This window comes from Gorilla gorilla, chromosome 1, assembly GCF_029281585.2.
Source record: "Gorilla gorilla gorilla isolate KB3781 chromosome 1, NHGRI_mGorGor1-v2.1_pri, whole genome shotgun sequence".
Lineage (NCBI taxonomy): Eukaryota > Metazoa > Chordata > Mammalia > Primates > Hominidae > Gorilla > Gorilla gorilla.
The window spans coordinates 21,446,308-21,472,563 of NC_073224.2; the positions used below are offsets into that span (position 1 = coordinate 21,446,308).

A 26,256-nucleotide genomic window follows, 5' to 3' on the forward strand; every position below is an offset into this window, starting at 1 on the left:
TTTTTCTCCCAGCTTGAAACATAAACTATTACCTTTTTGAGAAAATATGTCCTTCCCTTTTCCTAGTATTTCTATTATTTCTTAGTCATTCTCTGGTATACACATTTTGTGTCCTGTCTTATAAGTGGTTATGTATGTTTTGATTTTCATTCTCATAACAAATCCTCTTTGTTTGTCTTCTTATTTCACCTGCAGTACTACACAGTGCCTTTACACATCCATGGCTTTGACTCCCTTTACCCGTTAATGACTTGCACATCTATATATCTGGCTCAGATTTCTATCCCAATCATCTTAAACCAGTGCGTTCACCCAACCTGGGCATCCCATTTGCTTGGCCCTCAAACATTTCACACTCGAAACATCCAAAACTGAACATGTTGCTTGCTCTGTGTTCCCTTTCTCCAAAAATGGTAATGCCATGTTCACAGTTGCCCAAGCCATCACTTTGACCCCTCTTTCTCCTTCTTACTCTATGCCTAGTACATTACCAGGTCCTGTCAATTTTTATTCCTAAATCTGGCTTGAATGTATATGCTATTTTCCCTCCATCATCATGGGTCTAGATTACTGTAACAACCTTCAGTATGACATTTCTATGCCTGGACTTCTCCCCTGCCTACCCCAATACACTCTTCTACCCTACAAACTGAATGATCTTCACAAAACAAAGTTCTGATGATGGCATTACCCACTTAATGCTCTTCGATGTCATCATATTGCACTTTGGGTTTGTTAGAAATGCTTGTTCCCTGGTGCTGTAAAGAAATAGCACTTTAACATAAATTTAATCTCCTCGGCAAGCCCATTTTTTTACTTTCTGCAGAAAGGGTACACTCACCAGCAGTTTTGCCAAGAGAGTACACCGAACAAAGGAGACAGGGTAATTAATAACCTGACATGTCCACCCTATTGCTGTGTCCGGTTTCCATTGGCTGGAACGTGACCTCACATTCTGTGTTTGTCCCAACTGGCTAGCAACTTAGAACTTTTTAAAAGAGGCAAAGGCAGAGGAGAACAAAGAAAGGAGGAAGTAACCTGTGGTATGCTGAGAAAGGTAAAAACACCTTCAAATAAGGAAGAGGAACAGGCTATGACCTAATGCTTGCTTGTACCAGTATAAGCATGCCAGGGCAAATATTTAGGCTAAACTGTGGGAGTTAAGAACATAAAGTATATTAATTTCTTTATTACGGCTAGCAGATATCTAAGAATGTTAGCACAGAAGTTACTATTTATTCCTAATTAGATGGGAGGAAAGTCTTTGAAGAGGAACCTCTACTTTACTTTTTACAGGTTTAATGTTAACAGCTTTATATAGCTTAAAGGTCTGGGTGTGAGCTGAGGTTCCTGTTAACTCTCAGCTTTTCCTCTCCCAAACTTCGTAGAGAAATTTCTTCAGCCCCTCAAACATATCAGGATTTCCTCTTACCGTCATACCTTCTCATGAGTTGTTTCATCTTCCTAGAACACATTTTCCCCTCCTCTTGGTCTGGTGAAATTTAACTCAACCTTCAGAAATTTTACTCAACGTTTCTAATATTTCTACTATTTCTTATTCATTCTCTTGTATACACATTTTGTGTCATCTCTTATGAATTGTTATGTATGTTTTGATTTTCCCTTCCTCTCAGCCTGGTGAAATTGTACTCAGCCTTCACACCTCAGGTTAGATGTCATTTCCTATGAGAAGCCCGCCTCGTTCAGGACGTCCATGATCTCTCACAGCCTTCTGTGTTCCCTCCTCAACACGGTGTTTTATAGCTTTTTTAAAAATTCTGTGATCATATTATGCTCAGCAAACAGAGAGAGACTATTCTTGTTTCCTGTGCCTAGGATGTGCCTGATGTATGGTAAGTTCTCACTAAAATGCTTTGACTTGAATTGCATAACCATGCTGTACTGCAGATTCCTGGGATTCTTTTAACTCTACAAATTTCTCTCAAATTTATCTACTAATTGTCTTCTTAGAGACAACTAATACATTTCTAGTTGTATACTTTATTGTTGATATAGTTGGGAATGGGTGCTCAGTGTCGCAAAAATCAACGCTGAGACAAAAGACCTCTCAGCAAGGCTAGTTTACTTTCTGCAGAAAGAGTGCCGCTCACTAGCAGTTTTGCCATGAGAGCACACACGAACAAAGGAGGCAGGGTCATTTATAACCTGATGTGTCCACCCTACTGCTGTGTCCAGTTTCCATTGGCTGGAACGTGACCTCACATTCTGTACTTGTCCCTATTGGCTAGCAACTTAGAACTTTTTAAAAGAGGCAAAGGCAGAGGAGAACAGAGGAAGGAGGAAGAAACCTGTGGAATTCTGAGAAAGGTAAAAACACCCTCCAAATAAGGAAGAGGAACAGGCTATGACCTAATGCTTGCTTGGACCAGTATAAGCATGCCAAGGCAAATATCTAGGCTACTGTGGGAGCTAAGAACACAAAGTACATTGATTTCTTTATTATGGCTAGCAGATATCTAAGAATGTTAGCACAGATCTTTGAATAAATTTTGCTTCTAAGAGAAGTTACTATTTATTACTAATTAGACAGGGAGGGAAGTCCCTTTGAAGAGGACCTCTACTTCACTTTCTACAATATCTACATTTACAGAAGAATTCTGTATTGTTTACAAAGTAATTTTCCATGGATGATCTCACTGAATTCTCTGTGTTCCTGGGATGTAAATACGAATAATTAGGCTTCTAGTGATAACAGTGAGAGAACTGAATTCCAAAGAAGTTAGTGACATGCATAATAAGGTCAGAGTTGAGACATCTATTCAGGTCCTCTACTGTGCTCATTCTCAAAAAAATGTTTTTGGTAAAATATACATAACATAAATGTACCATCTTGATTTTTTTTTTTGAGACGGAGTCTTGCACTATTGCCCAGACTGGAGTGCAGTGGCATGATCTCGGCTCACTGGAACCTCCACCTCCTGGGTTCAAGTGATTCTCCTTGCCTCAGCCTCCTAAGTAGTGGGGATTACAGGTGCCTACCACCACACCCGGCTAATTATTTTGTATTTTTAGTAGAGACAGGGTTTCACTATGTTGGCCAGGTTGGTCTGAACTCCTTGTGATCTGCCCGCCTCGGCCTCCCAAAGTGCTGGGATTACAGACGTGAGCCATCACGCCTGGCCAATCTTCACTATTTTTAAGTGTACATTTTAGTAGTGTTAAGTACATTAACATTGTTGTGCAACCAATCTCCAGGACTCTTCATATTGCCACACTGAAATGACATTCATCAAACAACTTCCCTTTCCCTTCTCCCTGCAGCTCCATTCTATTTTCTGTCTCTATGAAGTCCCCTATTCTAGATATTTCCCAAAAGTGGAATCATACAGTCTTTTTCTTTTTTGTGAGTGGCTTATTTCACAGCATAATATTTTCTGTAAGTGTCATCCATGTTGTAGCATGTGTAAGAATTTTCTTCTGTTTTACCACTGAATAATTTTCCATTGTATGTATATACTGCATTTTGCTTATCTATTCATCCAACACTTGGGATGTTTTCACCTTTTAGCTGTTGTGAATAATGCTGCTATGAACATGAGTGTACAAATATCTCTTCAAATTCTTTCTTTCAATTCTTTTCAGTATATACCTGAAGTAGAATTGCTGTATCATGTGGTAATTCTATTTTCAATTTTTTGAGGAACTGCTGTACTGTTTTTCATGGCAGCTACACTGTTTTACATTCCCACCAACAGTGTACAAGCGTTCCAATTTCTCCACATCCTTGCCAACACTTATTATTTTATCTTTTTTTATGGTAGCCATTCTAATGGGTGAAAGATGGTTTTAATTGGCATTTCCCTAATGATTAGTGATGTTGAGCATTTTTTATATGCTTATTGACCACTTGTATTTCTTCTTTGGAGAAATCTCTAAGTCCTTTGTCCATTTTTTAATGGGATTTGTTTGCTTTTTTGTTATTGAGTTGTAGCTATGTTTTCTGGATATTAAGCTCTCATGGAATAAGGGCCCACAATCCCACAATATTCACAAATATCTTCTCCCATTCCATAGTTTTTTCACTCTGTTGATTGTGTCCTTTGAGCCAATCTGGTACTCTTGACATTACACTGTCTCTGTTTAGTTACAGAGGTGGTGGAAGGTATAGACGGAGTGATAGCAATAGGACTCCACTCTTGTTATCAGACTAGGTTCACAAGGTCAAAAAGCAGCAGGGAGGGGATAGACCCCGAGCCCCACAGTATGGGAATGTTGTGGGCTGGAGGGATGTGCTTTTATCCTGTCTAACATCAAGATTTATCATAGGGACTAAGGTAGTCCTAGGCCAATAGATGGGAGCCAAGTGATCCCAGCAGTGGTAAAAGAGGGGATGCCAGGCCAGGTATGGTAGCTTATGCCTGAAATCCCAGCACTTTGGGAGCCAGAGGCAGGGGGGTTGCTTGAGGCCATGAGTTTGAGATCAGCCTGGGAAACACAGCGATACTCTGTCTCTACAGAAAATCTAAAAATTAGCAAGGCATGGTGGTGCTCACCTGTAGTCCCAGCCAACTGGGAGGCTGAGATGGGAGGATCACTTGAGCCCAGGAGTTCAAAGTTGCAGTGAGCTATTCTTATACCACACCACTGCACTGCAGCCAGGGCAACAGAGTGAAACTCTGTCTCTAAAAAAAAAGAAGGAAAGAAACTCAAGGAAACTACTAAGAACCATCTAACCAAATGCAGGTCCTGGAAGAACCTGGTGTCCAGGTGAAGTTTATTATCAATTAAATTAATTCTAGCCTTTTACTAAAAGGACACTTGGGACCTCAGGCAAAGACATCACCAGCTTGATTGAGGTTAGGGCTTATTATTTATATACAAAGATGAAGCCAGGAATTGTATGTGTCAATGCCAGATTATTAGTGGAAGATTGGTACCATTCAGATAAAAGCTAAAGCTACCTGAATCAAATTAGGAATAAAACCCAGGTCACCAATGAGCCAGGATTGGTGGATCAAAGCTGGTTTAATTTACAGGAGACTTTAAGGTAAATTGGTTTGGTATCTGAAGTCATAACTACCATTCTTTCCCTATTTGTGTTTAAAGGATCTGTCTCCAGCGGGACCAGAAAACCATATGTAGCAATACTTATAAACTGCCTCTAGCTATATAGATTAATACAGAATCATCTTTCTTTATGAGTTTTCCACCAATAAACATTTGTAGATATAAGCAAAGCTTTCCATAAGAGCAAATTGTTTCAGGTCCCACTGCCACCAACAGATGACATCAGTGGCTGCATACTCAGCTGTCACACTGTTTTTTTTTTTTTTGAGACAGAGTCTCACTCTTGTTGCCCAGGCTGGAGTGCAGTGGCGTGATCTTGGCTCACTGCAACCTTTGCCTCCCAGGTTCAAGTGATTCTCCTGCCTCAGCCTCCTGAGTAGCTGGGATTACAGGCACATGCCACCACGCCTGGCTAATTTTTCTATTTTAGTAGAGATGGGGTTTCACCAGTGGTGGCCAGGCTGGTATCGAACTCCTGACCTCAGGTGATCCACCCACCTCCTTCCTCCCAAAGTGCTGGGATTACAGGCATGAGCATCCGCGCCTGGCCAGCTGTCACACTCTTTATTGGTCTGCGCTTATTATTGAGCTGTTTTAAGGACATTTTTAAATGCATACTATTTGAAAAGTACTATTGAGAAAATATTGAAAGCGTTCATACCTAGAGACTTAAGATTATAAGGAAAACAAAGTAAGTGACTTGTAAAAATTGAAAGTGGTGAGGAAATGACAAATGCGGCATATGCAGCTGAGATGAGTCATTTGACAGTAGGAATGATTCTCAAGGATAAACAGTGAAACATTGGTGAACAAAAAAGTCTATGCAACTGACAATAGTAGGCAAGACAAGGAAAAGAGGTGTACGTAGTTGAAAGATCAACCCTATTATTAGATGAGATAGCTTTTTAGGCTTTAGTTTATTAGACTAAGTATTCTAAAGCCAAGAGTTAGTTAGAGAACTTGAAGACAGAACAAGGTGATGCTACTGCCAAGGAAACTTCTGTCTCGAGCTGTGTATGGTTGAATGGGTTCATGGCCATTTGAATCTGCACGAAATCAAAGTGAGAAGAGACAAATATATGTGGGATGGCATGACATCTAAGGAGTTACCAGAAACTAATTTCAGAGATCCTCAGAGCTTCGGGTCGGGATTAACTGTCTCAAAAACTTTAGATGCTTACAGAACAAACATCAGCTAGGAAAATGTGTCTGGTTTTAACACTTCAAAGTCATGACCCATGTCCATTTTGGTAGGAATGTACCTGGAGGCTGCAGACTGAAAACAGACTCTCTTACTTTGGATTTATGAAAGGCTTTTCAAAGAGCTTTTTAGAACTGGAACATAATTGCATAGGTAGACAGACTTCTGAAAATCTATTGAATTTGTTTTCCCTTTTGCTGTACATTACTGCTGCAAATTCAACATACTTGCTTTCTCTGTTGTCATAGATATCATTAGTAAAATGCTCTACACATGACCAAGGGCAATGCCTACGGATGTGCAACTAGAAAAGCACTTCTCAGGATGTGCTCCATGAGTTCCGTAGAAAAAAAAAAAAAAGATTCCATGATCTAGTAGGTTTGGAAAATGCTAAAATAATCAGCTAATAAAATTTGAATGTGTTTATTTTTGAGGAAGGTACCTGAAAATGATTGTCATTAGAATACACCTACCTGACTTCCAACTACAGGGAGCATCAATGACAGTGGGCACCAGCCACTGCCCTCTAAACCTATCACCCCATTCGTGGTGGGCCAGGTTTCCCAGAGGCTGTTCTCAGGCAATAAACAAGAGCAATAGCATAGTAAGTTAGGCCCATTCCCGGAAGACACAAGACTCTTGGACAGCCAACTTTGGCTCAAGGACTTCCAGACAGCAGTGCTGAATGTTTAGACTTCACAGCAGTTGAAAACACTTCAACTCTATTTTTCTTGTCTCTCTCCTTTTCTTAGGGTCAGTCTTCATTATGATCTGACAGCTCTCCCAGCCTCTCCCAACTCCTTCTCCAATTTATTTCTTAGGCATTTCCCCTAATACAATTCTTCCCTATTCATTTCTATCTCGGTGTCTGCTTCTTAGACAACCCAGACAATTATAACAACTCATAAACCTCTGTGCACACAAAAAATAGCAGCTGAATATATGAGGCAAAACTTATTAGGAATAAAAGAACTGTATACAAGTGTAATATTACTGGGAAATTTTAATATAACTCTTTCATAATCAGTCATAAGTAACAGACAAAAATTAAAAACGTAAAGAAATTTATGAATCTATAATCTCTCAAATAGATAATAAAAATTATTTTCTAGGTTGATGGAACAAAGAAAGGAGAGTTTATTTCTATCATCATCCAATAGAGTTAGAATAGAGTTATAATAAATAATAAAAAGTGATGAAATCAATACTTTGAAATTATGAAATACATCCTTAGACAAACTTTGGAACAAAAAGGCAATCAAAACCGAAACCTAGCATAACTAACCCTCAGAAGACAACGTAGAAACTTAAATGCTTTTATACAAAGAGAAAGATTAAAATTAATGAAAATTAGTCCTGGCGCGTTGGCTCATGCCTGTATTCTCAGTACTTTGAGAGGCCGAGGCAGGTGGATCACTTGAGGTCAGGAGTTTGTGACCAGCCTGGCCAACATGGCGAAACCCCGTCTCTACTAAAAATACAAAAATTAGTCGGGCAATGGTGGCGTACGCCTGTAATCCCAGCTACTTGGGAGGCTGTGGCAGGAGAATCGCTTGAACCTGAGAGGTGGAGGTTGCAGTGAGCAGAGATCACGCCACTGCACTCCAGCCTGGGAGATAGAGACTCTGCCTTAAAAAAAAAAAAAAAAAAAAGTAATGGGCCAGGCACGGTGGCTCACTCCTGTAACCCCAGAACTTTGGGAGGCCGAGGTGGGCGGATCACGAGGTCAGGAATTCGAGACCATCCTGGCTAACACGGTGAAACCCCATCTCTACTAAAAATACAAAAAATTAGCCTGGTGTGGTGGCGGGCACCTGTAGTCCTAGACCCAACTACTCGGGAGGCTGAGGCAGAAGAATGGCACGAACCCGGGAGGCAGAGCTTGCAGTGAGCCGAGATTGCGCCACTGCACTCCAGCCTGGGCGACAAAGCGAGACTCCATCTCAACAAAAAAAAAAAAAAAAAAAAAAAAAGGGAAGGGAAAGGGAGGGGAGGGGAGGGGAGGGAGCCTTGTCAAAGTGCAGGTTAACTACCTCTGCAGTACACCTAGTGGCCACTCAAGTTGCCTTATTCCGCCCCATATCGCCCCTGTATTGCCCCACACACAGTGCAATGCCTAGTATGCAGTAGACGCTCAAAGTTGCTCTCCTCAATGTGTGTACGAAACAACAAGATTTAAACAAACTTTTGGTTTTGTCTTGGGAAAGAACGAATCAAAACTTCTATTATCTGGGGAGAATGCTTTAAAAATTCTCTATTTTCTCTCCCTCACTGAGAACACAGTGATTCCACACACAGTTGTGAAGCCTCTTGGTGTGCTTCCCCTCCTAACCTGCTAAAAGGGGGACTTTGGGCTGTCACTTAGCTTTCAGACTTGTAGGGAAGAATGTGATCCCAGATTAGCAGAACATGTAAGCCATGTTCTCTCCCACCCAAATGCTCAATTGGTCTTGTCTTTCACTATCTCCAGTTCCTAAGATGAGTCATCAGTACTGGGGTGGGGGTGGGTGGAGGGGGCAAGTACCTAGGGGAGGGGCTTGGAGATAGAGCTCCCCAGGCACTTCAGAAAGAGGTTCGTTCAAAGTGACATAGGGTTCTACATGGGAGCATTCCAAGAAAAGGGACACTGAGGACAGATGTCACTTCATGTCTTGCTGCACCTGTGAGCCCATGCCATCCTCTTGTAATTTGCAGGTGTGTGTTTTATAACTGCTCCCTGGGCAGTTCTAAATGACAAAGCATTCGTGCTGGCAGCACCCTCTACTTCTCACTTACTCCTCCAGGCCTCTGGCGAACACAGGGCTCAGAGGAACTACCTTCTTCAAGAATCACGGACGTGGCTGGTTTTCTCAGGAAGGGGTCTCGGTTGAGCATTAAAATAAAATGGTGCTTGGTTTTTGTACAGGAAACCTTCTTTTCCTTCAGTTTCAACAACCCCAGGCATTACCTACTGTAGCTGATGCTTTTGCTTTTACCGTATCCTGCTACCTTTCCTGTCTCCAAAGCCCTAAATAGATTCCTCAAGGAATGTCTTCCTAAATTCCCTCAGGCAAGAGGAGGAAGGGCTGTCTTTATTATGTCTTTACTCTAAAGTGTTTAGCATAAAAAAGCAGCTCTGGATTCATTTCATTAATAAAACAGAGTGAACAAAAGTCCTCCTGCATCAGTTTTACTCATGAGATCAAATTGCGTGATAACCACTCACCCATACCACAGAAACCACACAAAACTGGACCTGCCTAAGGAAGTTAAACTTAGAATCCCGTTTCCCCTTGGGGCTGAGTTTCCATTTTCTCATTTATTAAATAACTTGTAAACTATTTTTTAAATTAACTAGCTCTTCGTCCAGGCGCTGTGGCTCACGCCTGTAATCCCAACACTTTGGGGGGCCGAGGCAGGCAGATTACCTGAGGTCAGGAGTTCGAGGCCAGCCTGCCCAATATGGTGAAACCCAGTTTGTACTAAAAATACAAAAATGAGCTGGGTGTTGTGGCACATGCCAGTAATCCCAGCTACTCGGGAGGCTGAGGCAAGAGAATCACTTGAACCCGGAAGGCGGAGTGAGCTGAGATCACGCCACTGCACCCCAACCTGGGCGACAGAGCAAGACTCCATCTCAAAAAAATAATTAATTAATTAACTAGCTCTCTAAAAGTTCAATAAAACTTATCCTGAGCCGCGTGTTGTGCCTGTGTGGTCTCACCCAAGGGAAGGTGAGCACATTCATATTGGCTGGTGAAAATCCAGGCAATATGTCTGTATGGTTCTTAAAGAACTGAGAAACAGCAAGAATACACACAATATTTGTAAATAACTTGAGCCTTTATAAAATGATCCTTTTTTGGAAAATACACAGAAAAAGTTGTGCGCAGGTTTACCTGGAATGTCAATTGGAATGAAGACTGTGATGGCTTAGCCATCACAGGTCATTCTTATAGAACGAGCATTGTCTGGGAAAGGCTTTCAGGATTCATCCTTAGAAAGGGTTTATTTTCCTCTCACTTTCTCCACTGGTGTAAGATTACAGCTTTCCAGCGTCTCTTGGTGAGAAGGAAATACAACTTGATTCCTCTGTCTGATAAAGTAGGCTTGGGGCTTTTTTGTTTTTTTGAGATGGAGTTTCGCTCTTGTTGCCCAGGCTAGAGTGCAATGGCACGATCTCGGCTCACTGCAACCTCTACCTCCCGGATTCAAGCAATTCTTCTGCCTCAGCCTCCTGCCTAATTTCGTATTTTTAGTAGAGACAGAGTTTCTCCATGTTGGTCAAGCTGGTCTCAAACTCCTGACCTCAGGTGATCCGTCCACCTTGGCTTCCCAAAGTGCCGGGATTAGGAATACAGGCGCGAGCCACCGCGCCTGGCCAGCTTGGGGCTCTTAATGGCTCCCTCCTTGCTTGTAGGCAGGGCTGCAGCATCTGCCTTCCCTTCTTCCGCACTGCACCCTTCTTCCCTCGGACTTGAACTTTGCATCTTGGTTCACTCCTGGGTGTTCACGACTGTCCTTCTGATTGCTACGTCCAGCACCAGCACATGACCATCCAAAGGAAGCCACTGTCCCTTTAGAGTCATGCTGGACTTTGTCAGCAACATTTACTAGGTACCCCCTGCCTCTTTGCCATGAGGTCTTGGCAGGTACATCACTTATGACAAATTGTTTTCAGATTAAGAGAGGTCTTATTGGGAGCAAAGGAATTTAATTAAAGTCAAAGCCCAAATTCTGGCCAAATGAGTGTCCTCTGTATGTATGGCTGATGCCTAGGTTCTCTGTAAATACATCAATACCAGGGAGCTCACCCGTCCTCTTCCTTCCTTCCTGCTAATGGGGACCCTAAGATGTTTAGTGAGGAAAAAAGGGTAACTTTGTTTCTTTCCAAACTACCTTCACTTGGACACATCCATGATGATTACCCTCTCTCAATCATCTCTGAGCTCCAGGTAGAGCTCCCTATGAATGGACATTGCTGTGACCTCATCCAGATCTGGGATATTCCAGAGGATGATGTATGGAAGATGCTGTTTTTCCTCAGAATGCTCATTTGACTTCCAATGTTTGTTCAACTGCATCTTATATGACTTCTGAATCCAAAGAGTCATGGTCAGGAATCCACCAACCCCAGATGGGTCCACGACTAGCAGGGATTCTTCAAACTCCTTAAAGTTGTCTGAACTTTTCTGTATGTGATTTTTATTCTCCAGAGGCGAGAATCCACAGTGCTCATGGTGTATTCAAAGAGGTCTGCAACACTGAAAAGATTGAAAACAGATGTTTACTTGGACTACTTTTCTCATTCTGGTATCCCATGAGACTCTGATGATGTTTGCAGCTCTGACTCCAAACCCAAACCTAAAAAATATTTATCTGAGAGTGTCAGAGTAAAATTTCTGGGTAAAATCTCTGCCTGCTGAAGAAGGCACTTGTACTTCTAAAGAGGGCATGGCACGCCCCTACCTTGATATGATTAATGATTTCCAGCAATATTTGAGGCTTACTGGGCAGTACCACAAATCATTTCCTACTTTTCACAATAATTACCTTGATAAGAGGCTTCCTTAAGAAAGACCAAAAAAATTTATCTGGTCCCTGGACACTATCCTAAGATCTTAGTCAATTCTGTCCCAATCCTGGGCTTCCCCTGGGTCAGCCCTGTCTTCAAAGCTCAGAGTCATACTTACAGGATGGCAGAAGAATCACTTCATCCTAGGAAAGCTTCCTCAGAAAGCTGAGAAGGTGTCCCATGTTTGCAGAACGACAGAACTCACTAGAGGAGCATTGTATTTGCTAGTGTGGCTGGGACTTGGAGGGCCACAGCCTAAGATGGTCAATATGGTGGGTCTTATCAGTTCTGGGGGCTTCTAACTTCAGTTGCCTCTCTCTGTATGATCCCACCCAGTCTTTTAATACTTCCTGCTCTGATCAACATTAGGGGCTATCACCTTTCCACCTTGTGCAAATGCCTGATGATGTTTCTTTCCCCCGCCCATCCCTCCACCTTTTCTGAGATGGAGTCTCGCTCTATTGTCCAAGCTGGAGTCCAATAGCACGATCTCTGCTCACTGCAACAGGGTTCCAGTAATTCCCCTACCTCAGCCTCCCGAGTAGCTGGGATTACAGGCGTGGGCCACTACTCCTGGCTAATTGTATTTTTATTAGAGTTGGCATTTGGCCATGATGGCCAGGCTGGTTTCAAACTCCTGACCTCAGGTGATTCACCCACGTCAGGCTCCCAAAGTGCGGGGATTACAGGTGTGTGCCACCATGCCTGGCCTAAATGCCTGATGATATTTCTTTACTCCAGATGTGCATTCTAACTTCTGTTTATCATCACTGGGATGTCCCTTGGACAGATTAATCAGCATCTCAAACTTAGTATGCTCAAAACTTTATTCTTGATCTCTGGTCACAAATATGCCTGTTTTCTTGCGTTCTTCATTTAGTTATAAATGCATCTCTTCTTCCGGCTGATCATACGAAAAAAGTTGGGCGTTACCTTTGAAACTTCTCTCCGTGATCCTCCTTAACCAATACATCAACAAGTCCTGGCTGGGCGTGGTGGTTCATGCCTGTAATCCCAGCACTTTGGGAGGCTGAGGTGGGCGGATCATGAGGTCATGAGATTGAGACCATCTTGACCAACAGGGTGAAACCCCATCTCTATTAAAATACAAAAATTAACGGAGCATGGTGGCACACGCCTGCAGTCCCAGCTACTCAGGAGGCTGAGGCAGGAGAATCGCTTGAACCTGGGAGGCGGAGGTTGCAGTGAGCCGAGATGGTGCCACTGCACTCCAGCCTGGTGACAGAGGGAGACTCTGTCTCAAAAAAACAGAAACAAAAACAAAACAAACAAACAAAAAACAACAACAAAAAAAACAAGTGCTGTCTATTCTATCTCCAAATTATATCTCATATCTACCTACTTCTCTCCATTTCCACCACCTCCACCAGGTTACCATTGTGCCTGGTGAGAGGGTTACATTTCTGACATGATTCCATGCTTGTCCCTCTCTGATCCTTTTTACCTCATGCAGCCAGAGTGAATTTTTAAAAAGGCAAATCTAGCCACTGCCCTTGCCAGCTTAAAACACCAACAATGGCTTCTTATCGCATGTGGGATGAAGTCCAAACCTCTTACCTGCAGGTGACAGTTCCCATGAGATCTGACTCCTGCCTCTCTTGTCAGCCCCATCTCTTGTTCCCCCTGGCTTTGTGTCTGCATTCCAGCCACACTGGCCTTGCGGGACCTTCAACACGTTCAGTTTGTTCCTCTACAGCAATGGATCTTCATTCTCTCTCTCTCCTGACTTGGGATTAGTGGGAAGATATCACAGATCACTCTATTCTGTAAGGAGAGCAGAAAAAGAGCATCCTTCAGCTTGAGAAAGACCTAAAAATTCTCTCTCCTGTACCACACAGTGGAAGTCATTGATGTTATGACACTTGCTCTATTATGCTACGATACCTGGTCCCACCCCAGCTCTAGCGGCTTAAGGATTGTTGTTTCATCATTTTATATTCACTGAGTATGATCCCCAAAGGCAAGTTATTTTAAGCTACCACTTATTTAAAGAGCTATGTTCACAAATGGAAGGTAGCGCCAACCTATCTTTTCCTTTAGGGTCCAATTTGTGGGTGCACTAGGTCCATCGAGACCTCAATTCTACTTTTAATCATTAAAGAGGCCAAGGAGATGTTATCAAATTTTCTCCCATAATATTTAGAATAAATAAAATGATCTTAGACAATGGGAGAGAAACATGAACAGAATAATGTGTGTATAATTTTAACTTTTGGTAATGTAAGCATTTGAATAACGTTGGTTTTTAGAGCTTTCGTATTTTCCACTCTTTGCTATAAAATTATTAAGCACATACAAAAGTAGAAAATACTATAATAAACTCTCATGTATTTGTTACTTAGTTCAATAATTATTAACTTGTGGTTGATACTGTTGCACAAATGCCTCCTCCAATGTTCCATTGTTTCCCTCCCAAACTCAGTTCTTTTCCAGCAAATCCCTGACACATCATTTCATCTGAAAATATTTTGCTATGTATTTCTGCAAGTTACGGGCTTATTATTATTATTATTATTATTATTATTTGAAACAGAGTCTCGCTTTGTCGCCCAGGCTGGAGTGCAGTGACACAATCTCAGCTCACAGCAACCTCTGCCTCCCAGGTTCAAGCAATTCTCCTGCCTTAGCCTCCTGAGTAGCTTGGACTACAGGTGCGCCACCACGCCCAGCTAATTTTTGTATTTTTAGTAGAGACGGGGTTTCATTATGTTGGCCACGCTGGTCTCAAACTCCTGACCGTAGGTGATTCCCACCTTGGCCTCCCAAAGTGCTGGGATTACAGGTATGAGCCACCACACCTGGCCAAGGGCTCTTTTAAAACATGATCAAAACATAAATATTGCACATAAAATTATTAATAATTTCTTAATATCATAAAATATTCAATCTATTCAAATTTCTAAGATTATCTCAAAGTATTTTACAACAGTTGGCTTATTTGAATCAGGATCAATAGATACACATTGCATTTGGTTGATATAACTCTTAAGTTTCTTTCTTTTTAAAAATCTTTTTGACAGGGTGTCACTTTGTTAACCAGGCTGGAGTGCAGTGGTGTGATTTTGACTCACTGCAGCCTAGACCTCCTGGGATCAAGCAATCCTCCTGCCTCAGGCCCCCAAGTAGCTGGGACCACAGTTGCATGCCACCATGCCTGGCTGATTTTTGTATTTTTTTATAGAGACAGGGTTTTGCCACCTTGCCCAGGTTGGTCTCGAACCCCTGGGCTCAAGTGATCTGTCTGCCTCAGCCTCCCAAAGTGCTGGGATTCCAGGCTTAAGCCACCACGCCAGGCCCCTCTTGTTTATTTTAATCTATAGATTTCCCTCTCTATATTTTTCTTTTCAATGTGTTTGTTGAAGAGATTAAAGAAACAAGGTCATTTTTCCTATGAATTTTACTAATTGCATCTTCATGGTGTCATTTAACATATTCTGTTTTCTTAAAAGCTGGCAATTCGATCTGGAAGATTTATCAGATTAAATTTCTGTTTTTTGGCAGGAATGACTCATAGTTGTGTACTTTCATCAGGAGACACATAATGTCTGATTATCTCCCTTTATGGGATGTTAAGATTGATTGCTGGGTCAAATCTTGTTAGTCTTTCCATAATTTTAAAGTTCCCCATCAGTTTCTCATCTAACAGTTTTAGCAGTCATTGGTGATCACTGCCTACATCCATTACTTTACTAGGAGTTCTGAAATGATGTCATTATATTAATCCTTCTTCATTTAGTAGCTGGAGTGCTGCTATAAAGAAAGACTTTTCTTCATGAGCTATATGATAATCCCTAAGCATAATTTGTAAAGGAAAAGCAGAATAAATGCTTGACTGTTTTCTCAGTTTTAGAATAGTTCCCTAACATCTGCTAAATGTGACCAAAGACCAATGGTGGCTCATTTTCAGTATCGTTTTGAACTCATGAATGATACAATATTAGAAGCCTAAATATTATTTGCAATTACTATCCTTTTTGAGAACCCAACTGTCCCATCTTTAGTGAGGGTGTCTCTTTAATTTGGCTTCTCAACCCTTTTGACATGACCCTAGTGATCTTTAAAAGATTTCTCTTATGTTCTAGTATAATAAGATGCTCTAGCTCATCTTGTCTATTTCCTGAACCAGATCTGACACAGTCATTTCTCCAAAGAGACTTCACGTGCGAAACGACGTTGCGAGATCATAGTCTGAGCACTAGACGTGCTCCTTGCTCCATATTTCTTTGCCCCTTTCAGTGGACAAGGCTATATAAAATATGCACTTTTAAAAGAAAAGGATACCTTACGAGCATAGTGACATAGTCAGCTGAAATAGAAGACAGAGAAATTTTACTTTTTGATTTTATATTTGTGACTCTAATCACTTATCCTGAAATTCTTGGTTCTGGCAAAGTTAACATAATTATTTGTTTTTACCTTACATGTCTTAGTTTCAGAAAAATGATGCCCAAATCATTCAATATAAATATTGAATACAGTTTAAAATTTCTCTGCAGTAGGACACGCCTGTAATACCAGCACTTTGGGAGGCCAAGGCAGGTGGACCACCTGAGGTCAAAAGATCAAGTCCATCCTGGCCAACGTGGTGAAGCCTTGTCTCTACTAAAAATACAAAAATCAGCTGGGCGTGGTGGCGTGCGCCCGTGGTCCCAGGTACTCAGGAGGCTGAGGCAGGAGAATTGCTTGAACCTGGGAGGCGGAGGTTGCAGTGAGCTGAGATCACGCCACTGCACTCCAGCCTGGCGACAGAATGAGACTCCATCTCAAAAAAAAAAAAAAAAAAATTATCTAGAGTTTCTTTTTACCATTAGGATATATCCCACTTGGGACAGTCAGTCAAGTTACTGTATTTTAAATCACCTGAAATACTTTAACCCTTGTGTGGTTAAGTGGCTATTTATTTTTAACCCTCTGAAAAAGAATTGTTTTTGCTTACGTTTTTCTGTTTTCAAATAACTACAAAGATTTTCTTAGCATTATAAGAGTAATATTCTTAGAGGAGTGTAGAGCTGAGAGGAAACACTTTTGTGTTTATAGCGAAAAAAGTATATTGAAGTGGAATAGTTGGTCAGATTACACAGTGGAGACCATGGAGCCTGCTAAGAAGGTAAGACTCCCACACTTGGACTCACTTCAGCCTTCTTGTCAAATTGGCATTGGTAACTATGACACACTTACTGGCCACAGCTGTGGGAGAATATCAGTGCACTAGCAGAGATTTTTCTAATGAAACTCCCTGACGTACACAGAAAAATGGGTGACCATTTACCACTAGATTCCCTTCTAAACAGTCTACAAACATTCTTGTCTTCTACCAACCCCCAGAGTAAATTCACCCCTTTGCTCAAATTTTAGTTCACCCAGAATCTAATAAATGGTTAATATTATCTTTCTTTTATGATGGTGTTTTGTCAACAGATTTCATTATTTTGCCTTTAGTATAGAGCAAGTTTTGCTCTGTTCCCTTTGGGAATCGTAAACAAGGTGTACTAGCCTTCTGGTTAAATGGTGAGCATGCCACCCAGGTGAAGTGCATCCGCATCTGTGTTCTTTAAGAGATGGTAACTGGGATTCGCTGTTTTATATAAGAATCACCAGAATAGCATTTATGTAGCTTTCAATAAAATATTTTCTCAGGGGACAAACAAATAGTAAGTCATTTGGATATTAAACACTAGGAAGAGTTTTTTTTGTTTGTTTGTTTGTTTTTAAGTAATGTACATGGGTAGTGCTCTGCCCATCCTGATTTTTGTGTAAAAATTCTCCTTTCCATCTCTCAGCAATAAAAACTTATTATGGTCATACAGGGACCCTGCAGGGGATAGACACTGTGCACACGTAGCCTTCTTGCATTTTGGTATCATTACTTATTAAGCTGGTAATGTGCTTTGGACCTGCAGGAAGTCAAGTCGTCTTTGAGAGCTGCGGCATGACTCGATTAAGTGATCAAAGTCCTTAAACTCAGGGACTGAGAAGACGCATCTTAGCTCTACTCTGATGTATTGGGTTGTTTTGGACAAGGCACTTAGCCTGTCTATGCCCACCTACTATGAAAGCATGCTGCCTAGTATGAAACCTCCAGGGGCATGGTAAGAAAGTGTCCATGGTACTCCCAGGGTACACTTTTATGGACACTCAAGAGAAACACTTATCTTCCTCACTCTACATAAAGTCTGTTCTCTTGGTTTATGCTAATTTTGTATTTGCAACCCACATTTCTTTTTTCTTCTCCTCTTTGATTCATGATCTATTTGAAGGTTCTGCTCAAGAATCTATTTCTGACACTCCATTCCTGAGTGCCACTGCCAGTTTGGATTGTCTTTTTCTCCCTTCCCTTATTTTACAACTAAGCGATATAGATGTGGAGGGATTTATATCACCCTACAGAGGAGTTTTTTTTGTTTTGTTTTGTTTTGTTTGAGACGGAGTCTTGCTCTGTCGCCCAGGCTGGAGTGCAGTTGCACGATCTCGGCTCACTGCAAGCTCCGCCTCCCGGGTTCACGCCATTCTCCTGCCTCAGCCTCCCAAGTAGCTGGGACCACAGGTGCCCGCCACCACGCCCGGCTAATTTTTTTTTTTTTTGTATTTTTTAGTAGAGATGGGGTTTCACCATATTAGCCAGGATGGTCTCGATCTCCTGACCTCATGATCCACCCACCTCGGCCTCCCAAAGTGCTGGGATTACAGGCGTGAGCCACCGCGCCCGGCCCCAGAGGAGTTTTTGTGTCCTGCTGTGTCCCAGGCCCACGCCCCACTGCGGTGTGCTGCAGTGAGCATTGCTTGCATGTGAGCATGTAGGCTCTTTGGAGTCTTCCTGCGGGTTTCAATTTTGTTTATCATTTCATGTTTGTTGTGGTTTGAACATGACACTGATGGATCTGTTTAAAAACCTCAACCTTTTCCAACAGAATATCACATTTATAACTTGTAACGTTCACTTCAATCAGCAAGGTCAAAAAGTTATACGTTAGGTGTAATGACCATGAATGTACTATCATCCCACACATGTCAAAGGCTTCCTTGAGAGCTCCTATGTTTGCTGTGGCCACATTAATTATTTAGTGGTGTGATAGCTTACTTTCTATTTCTATGCTAATTTGAAACTTTGGAAAGCAACAATCACATTACCTCAGTCCTTTGCTGCCTGTTATTTTTGATGAATGATTGATTGTGGTGCCCTTTTTAAAAAAAAGATTAGCAGTCAGAACAAGATATTGGTTAGAGACAATGCCTACCATCACCTATGCAAGGACTAATTTCATAAATGTTGTGTTCCAAGAAGAGTTTTGTCCTGGCAAATAAATGTGTATGCCTTCTTTTATCACAAATTTTAAAATATTACCTATAAATATTAAAATATATTACAAAATATATGCACATATATTATATTATTCTGTTTTATATGAAAGAAAACTTTGGCTGGGCGCGGTGGCTCATGCCGGTAAATCCCAGCACTTTGGGAGTTCGAGGCAGGCGGATCACGCGGTCAGGAGATTGAGACCACCCTGGCTAACACGGTGAAACCCCATCTCTACTAAAAATACAAAAAATTAGCCGGGCGTGATGGTGGGCGCCTGTAGTCCCAGCTACTTGGGAGGCTGAGGCAGGAGAATGGCGTGAACCCGGGAGGTAGAGCTGGCAGTGAGCCGAGATCACACCACTGCACTCCAGCCTGGGCGACACAGTGAGACTCCATTTCAAAAAAAAAAAAAAAAGAGAGAAAGAAAGAAAACTTTACCTCAAGTTCATTACCAAATGCTGCTTCCTTTAAAGAATGGTGGGGATTTTTATTTTAAGTATCTGCATTTGTTTAAATCCACAAGTGTTTCCAGTCCTTTTGCAAATGACCGCTGCATATATACTGTTTTAATTTTTACTGTGGAACATTAGGTCCAGGGGAGTCATATAGGGTCGGGAAATAAATATCACTCTAGCATCTATTCACTTCCTTCTTGATTTTGGCAATTTTAGTGGTGAAGGAGAAGTTTCTCTATTTAAAAAACAAATTTTGTAGGTCTTCAGCCCTAAATTTTCTCCGTTTCTTCATAGCAATACCCCATACCATTGTTTCAATTCTTCTTCATAACATGATAGAAAAAGTGAACCATCTTTGTCCAAAATCCAACATCCAAATTGTCAAAAATCCAATTTGTGGCAGTTTTCTTGACTCCAGGTCATTGGACAAATGCCTTTAATAATGAAACCACAGTGGCTTGTAATATTTTGCCTTTTTGTTTAGGATCTTTTTCACTTCAAACAACCTCCACAATCCTGCTGTTAGGGTATGTGCAGTAACCAATATCCTGTATTTCCCGACTTGGCTGCAGAGAACAGAACATCCAGTGCACATGCTAGCCTAACGTGACAGCCCCTTAGAGAGACAGGCATTGTCTTTTTTTACTCAGATTTATTCCTTACCCTGCCCCCGAAAACAACAATTTTGCAGACTCTTGTGCCAACTGGTTTCTAACTAGATTCAGAAACAGAGAGGCACTGGCAGGAGCTGGGAGGGTGAGTGGAATAGAGAGGCCAGAATATTTCTCCCTCCTTCCCTGACACTCACCTGCTTCCGTGGCTTCTCCAGCAATGACTGAGTCTCCTCTGCAGTCCCAGATCCTACTAGCTAGGCCCTCCCTCCATGACCCTAGCCTCTTCCTGGGCCATCTCATAAATCCATCTCCCCCAAGTGGTCCTGGGCTTGGATTCTGAATACACTCTTCATATTAGTTTCTCAGGGCTGCTCTAACAATGTGCTACAGACTGGGTATTTTAAAACAACAGAGATGTATTGTCTCACAGCTCTGGAGGCTGAAAGTTCAAAATCAGGGTGTCAGCAGGGCGGTGCTCCCTCTGGGACTCTGCATAGAATCTGTCCTCACCTTTTGCAAGCTTCTGGTGGTGGCCACAATCCCTGGCATTCCCTGGTTTGCAGCTGCGTTATTCTAGTCTGTCTCTGTCATCAGAAGGCCGTCTTGCCCCTATGTCTGTCTCTGTGTCTCTTCTCTTTTCATAAGGACACTAGTCCTATTAGATTAGGGGCCCACTATTCCAGTCTAACCTAATTTTAACTTAAGTCATTACATTTGTGATGACCTAATTTCAATATACCTTTTTGAGGGGATACAGTTTGACCCATAACACTGCCTTCCTGTGTGGTCGCAGCTTGCCTCTATTGCTAATCTGATGTATCAAGTTGTTTGGGGCAAGGCACTTAGTTGAATCTCCTCTGAGATGGCCCTTGTTGGCCATTTCAGCTCTTCCAGCACCTTCCTAACTAGTTCCCCTAATTAAATCCTTAACATTGAACTCTTTCATCTGGGCTTTATTTTTCTGAGTAGACCTTGATGGCTACACCAATAGAAGAGATATTTCTCCTTGTTTGTTTCTTTTGTTTCATATTCCTATTATTCCCTTGTTAGTATTGGTTTAAAGAGCAACAGAGGATAGTGCCAAACCTTCCCACTAGCTGAAGAATTAGAGCAGGTGGCTCTCTCCCCCAAACAAGAGCTGCCAAAAAACATGTATTCACTTCAGAAAAATCCTTCAGCAGACTGATATACACCATGAGGCAATAATCATGATTAGCTTTTCTTTTTAAATTCTGAATGGGTACGACATCAGCTCTGAAACACAAAGGAGTGTCTAACAGATGTCAATCATTTGGCCTCATCAGAACGAGAAACAGAACAAACCAAAACAGTAACTTGGAATGTTTTTAATTTTCTTGGACTCCACTACATCTCCCACATGGCATTATTTCTCAGTGAGTTGCTTTTATTTTCATTTGGTGCAACCCTTTATTTTCCTACAGAAACGTTCATACCTGTGAAAGAGACATCACAGTAGAAACCAGCTATGATGCCCACAGAACAGCTGTGGCCAAGGAATACTGAGATTATCTTCTCTGTCAGTCCCTGCAGGCATGATGGAGATGCTCTCTCTTTAGGTCCACTGGGTTAATTTGGCTCCCTGAAGACCCTGACAAAATGCCTTCTGTGGTGGCATTTTTGTTCCAGGAAAGCATTTTGTTAATTTTGTGCTATAAAATACATCTTGGGGTACATGGGAAGTAAATGATGATCAAAGAATGGGCTATAAAATCTTTCTAAAAAATGGTGGAGGAAACTTTCAAAGGCTGGATCTCAATGCCAATAAAATAAGGGCATATGAAAGGACTTCAGTTTTTTAAACTTATTTTTAATCTATTTAGAGACATGGTCTCACTCTGTCACCCAGGCTGGAGTGCAGGAGTATGATCATAGCTCACTGCAACCTTGAACTCCTGGGCTCAAGTGATCTTCCCATCTCAGCCTCCCAAGTAGCTGTGACTATGAGAGTGTGCCACCACATCTGGCCATCTGACTATTTTGTTGTTGTTGTTTCGTAGAGATGGAGTCTCACTATGCTGCTCAGGCTGTTCTTGAACTCCTGGCCTCAAGTGATCCTCTCACCTTCAGCCTCCCAAAGTGCTGCAATTACAGGAGTGAGCCACCATTCCCAGCCCAGTTTTAAAATTATTAATGTTGTGCAGACATCTAAAGATAGCCCAGAATGGGTAATTTGATTCATTAATTAATTGACCATTCATTCATTCATTCATTCAGCAATGTTTACCCAGTGCCTGTTATATTTGAAGCCTGACTCTAGATAATGGGAATATATAGTGGAAAATAAGAAAGTCAGGGATTTTGCTCTCACAGATCTTAAACTCGAATAAAAGAAAAGACAGTTAATTAGTAAACAAGAAAATGATAGTGAATGATAAGGGCTTTAATAAAATTAAAAGAGGCAATGTGATAGAGATAGCTTGGGTGATTGCCTGGAAATCATCCTGGTTCCTCCCTTTCTCTTTGGGCAGGTGATATGGTTTGGCTTCGTGTCCCCACCCAAATCTCATCTTAAATTGCAGTCCCCAGGTGTTCAGGGAGGAACCTGGTAGGAGGTGATTGGATCATAACAGCAGTTTCCCCCATGCTATTCCCATGATAGTGAGTGAGTTCTCACAAGATCTGATAGTTTTATAAGTGCTTGGCAAGTTCTTCCTTTGCTCATTCTCCTCTTGCCTGCTACCATGTAAGACATGCCTGCTTCCCCTTCTGCCATGACTGTAAGTTTCCTGAGGCCTCCCCAGCCATGTGGAACTTTTGAGTCAATTAAACCTCTTTCCTTTATAAATTTCCCAGTCTTGGGTAGTATTCTTTATAGCAGTGTGAAAACAGACTAATATAGTAGGGCAAGCCTCTCCAAGGACATGTCACTTGGGCTGGGGCTGAATGACAAGGGAGGCACAGCTTTGCAAAAGATCTGGGGAAAGAACATTTCAGGGAGAGAAAATATAAAAATTAAATTCTGAAAAGCAGGAATAAACTCAGGGAGTTGGAGAACCATAAGCAGCTGGCACTCAGAGTATACTGAGTTGTGGAATATGAAATCAGATTAAGTCAGAGGCCAGTAGGCCAGGAAATGTAGGGTCTTGTTGGAATTTCAATTTTATTTTGTCATCAGTGGGAACTTTTTGGAGGGCTTTTAAAGTATGGAAGAGAAATTGTATAATCTAAGTGTGTAGAATATACTTCAGAGAGGAAAGAATGAAACAAAGGAGACCAAAGAATTGTCCAGTGAGAGATGGTCCCTGAATTGGTGATGGTGGCCCTGGCAATGGACAAATATGAACAAATGCAAGGAGCGTTTTGGGAGTAGCGTTCACAAGACTTAGCAATGAACTGGGTGATGGGATGTAGTAGGCAGACATTAGGATGACCTCTGTTTATCCTCACCTCCTGATATTCATGCCCTTGTGAAGTCTCCTGTGTTTGAATATGGAGTGAGCCTATGACTTGTTTCTAACAGAATATAGAAACAGTGATTGCATGGCACTTCTGTGAATGCAGTACATAAGATCCAAACATCCGTTTTGATAGCAGACTCTTTATTAGCTCTCACCCTTGCTGGCATTGATGAAGCAAGTTTCTGTATGGAGAGGCCCTTATGGCAATTAATGATGTCTGACCAATAGCCAGTAAGGACTTCAGGCCTTCAGTCCAGTAACCCACAAAGAACTGAATCTTGCCAATAACTATGAGGAATTAGATAATTCCCCACTTGAGCCTCAGATGAGACTGCAGCCTGGGCAACACCTTGATTGCAGCCTTATGAGAGACCCTGAAGCAGAGGAAGCTATGCCTGCATTCCTGCCCATAGAAACTGAGATCAGAAGTTTGCTTCAAGCCACTAAGTTTCTAGTAATATTGCTACACAGCAACAGATAATGATTATATGGAATAAACAGGAATGAGGAGTCAAGAATGACTTCTTGAACAACTGGATAGAAGGTAGAATAATTTACTGAAATGGGGAGGCTTGGGGAAGAATTCTACTCTTGAGAAATCAAGAGTAGAGGTTTCAAATAAGTGGTTGGATATGCACATAAGGAGCGTAGTAGAGAAAGGTGGTTGTCAGCAGCCTATCACTGGCATTTCCTTTATCCAGATGTGTAAAATCAATAGAGTAATTACCAGATCTCCCCTGCTCAGGAGTGCTGTGTAGGCTGGCCTAGGACATGGGTTCTTCTTTTCTGCTCCTCCCCACTTTGCTGGACTTTATTCCCCTACACAACGCTTTGGTACCTCTGCTATTACCATATTCTCATTCTGCCTGTCTCCCTTTGCTCTTCATATCCTCCTGTCCTAGGTCCAGCTTTCGTAGCATCTTTTACCAAGATTTATTCCAGACAGGGGATCCTTTCAGATCTTTGCATTCTCTCCTCATTTCCCAGCCTAATCAAAACATGCCTTTCGATGCTCATTCACCAAGGATTCTGCTACCACATAGCAAATATACGCTGAGAGGTGGTGCTGTGTACGGAATATGGATTTGGAGAAAGGTTGGAATTTGAACTGAAAATCTACTACTCATGGGCTGAGAAAGACACATAACATCTTCATTTTATCATCTGAAAAATAATGATAGCAATGATAGCAATGCCTACCTCCTAATGTTGTTTAAACATAAAATCACTGGAGACATAAAATGCCCAGTACAGTGCTTGGCACATAGCAGGTATGGTAAATCATACCTATTATAATCAAACTGATTTTTTCTAAAGTGAAAAAAATTATATCTGGCTAACATATTACCTTATAGCTCTTTTAGTCCCAAATTTAAAATAACCACATTCGATTTCTCTCAATGCTCTAGTCTATTTTTATCAGTATTTAAATGTGTTCCAGACACATCTGTCTTTAAAAATAATTTTTTTTCAATCACTCCACTTTCCTCACTAGACAGCCTCATTATCTCTCCCCTTTCCTTCAGAATCATGCATTATGAGCCTTGTCTGCACTGTCTTCATTGCCTCGTGGCTACTTGTTACATTCTGTACAGTGTTCTGCACCTACTGTGCCACTTTTTTTTTGAGACAGAGTCTCGCTCTGTTGCCAGGCTAGAGTGCAGTGGTGCGATCTTGGCTCATTGTAACCTCCACCTCCAGAGTCCAGGCAATCCTCCTGCCTCAGCCTCCTGAGTAGCTGGGACTACAGGTGCACCACAATGCCCAGCTAATTTTTTTGTATTTTTAGTAGAGACAGGATTTCACCATGTTGGCCAGGATGGTCTTAATCTCTTGACCACGTGATGCGCCTGCCTCAGCCTCCCAAAGTGCTGGCATTAGAGGCTTGAGCCACCACGCCCGGCCTACTGTGCCACTTTTAAGGTTGTACTTCCAATGTCACCAAAGGCATTGTTGTTACTAAACCTGATGGCTATTTTTCAGTCCTTATCTTACCTGAGCTCTTTGCAGCAATTAATTGTATAGACCACACTTCATTGTCGTAACATTCGCTTCCATCTGTGTTTCCCATAGGTGATCTTCATTCCCATGGCTTCAGTGACTGACTATCCGTGGGCTTATGTTTTCAATCTGACTCTCTCCTGGACTCCTGAACTGCAAACCTAGCTCTCTTCTGGATCCCCCAAGCTCTTGTTACTCAATCAAATTTACTACTTTCCCATGAAACTGCTTCTTCCCTCATTCCATCTGTATGAATGGCACTACGGAGACTCAGCTTCCTAAGCCAGAGACCCTAAAGCCACACACCCCCCCTACCACCCACTCCTTTTCCACTTCAAAGCCCTGTTGATTGTTGGGTTGCTGTGTTCTATAGATTCTACTTCCACAGCAACTGTGGAATCTCATGACTGATCTCCACTCTCCTGGGGTGATATGGTTTGGCTGTGTCCCCACCCAAATCTCATCTTGAATTGTAACTCCCACAATTCCCATGTGTCATGGGAGGAACCTGGTGGGAAGTAATTGAATAACGGGGACCGTTTTTTCCCCTGCTGTTCTCGTGATAGTGCATAAGTCTCACGAGATCTGATGGTTTTGAAAACGGGAATTTCCCTGCACAAGCTCATTCTCTCTTGCCGTGGCCAGGTAAGAAGTGCCTTTCAC

At 41.8% G+C, this 26,256-nt stretch overlaps 2 long non-coding RNA genes across 2 annotated transcripts; one reads left to right on the top strand and one right to left on the bottom strand.

The window, feature by feature from the left end:
* The first annotated feature begins 1,035 nt into the window (after window positions 1-1,035).
* LOC115933577 (uncharacterized) lies at window positions 1,036-5,198 on the top strand. The gene is made up of 3 exons (XR_004069452.2): window positions 1,036-1,057; window positions 1,635-1,853; window positions 5,068-5,198. It is a non-coding gene; the product is annotated as an uncharacterized lncRNA (long non-coding RNA).
* A 4,841-nt stretch (window positions 5,199-10,039) lies between these two features.
* Window positions 10,040-25,895, bottom strand: LOC109029129 (uncharacterized). The gene is made up of 3 exons (XR_002008156.3): window positions 25,588-25,895; window positions 13,362-13,568; window positions 10,040-11,472 (listed from the first exon to the last, which is right to left on the bottom strand). It is a non-coding gene; the product is annotated as an uncharacterized lncRNA (long non-coding RNA).
* Between the last annotated feature and the right edge of the window lie 361 nt (window positions 25,896-26,256).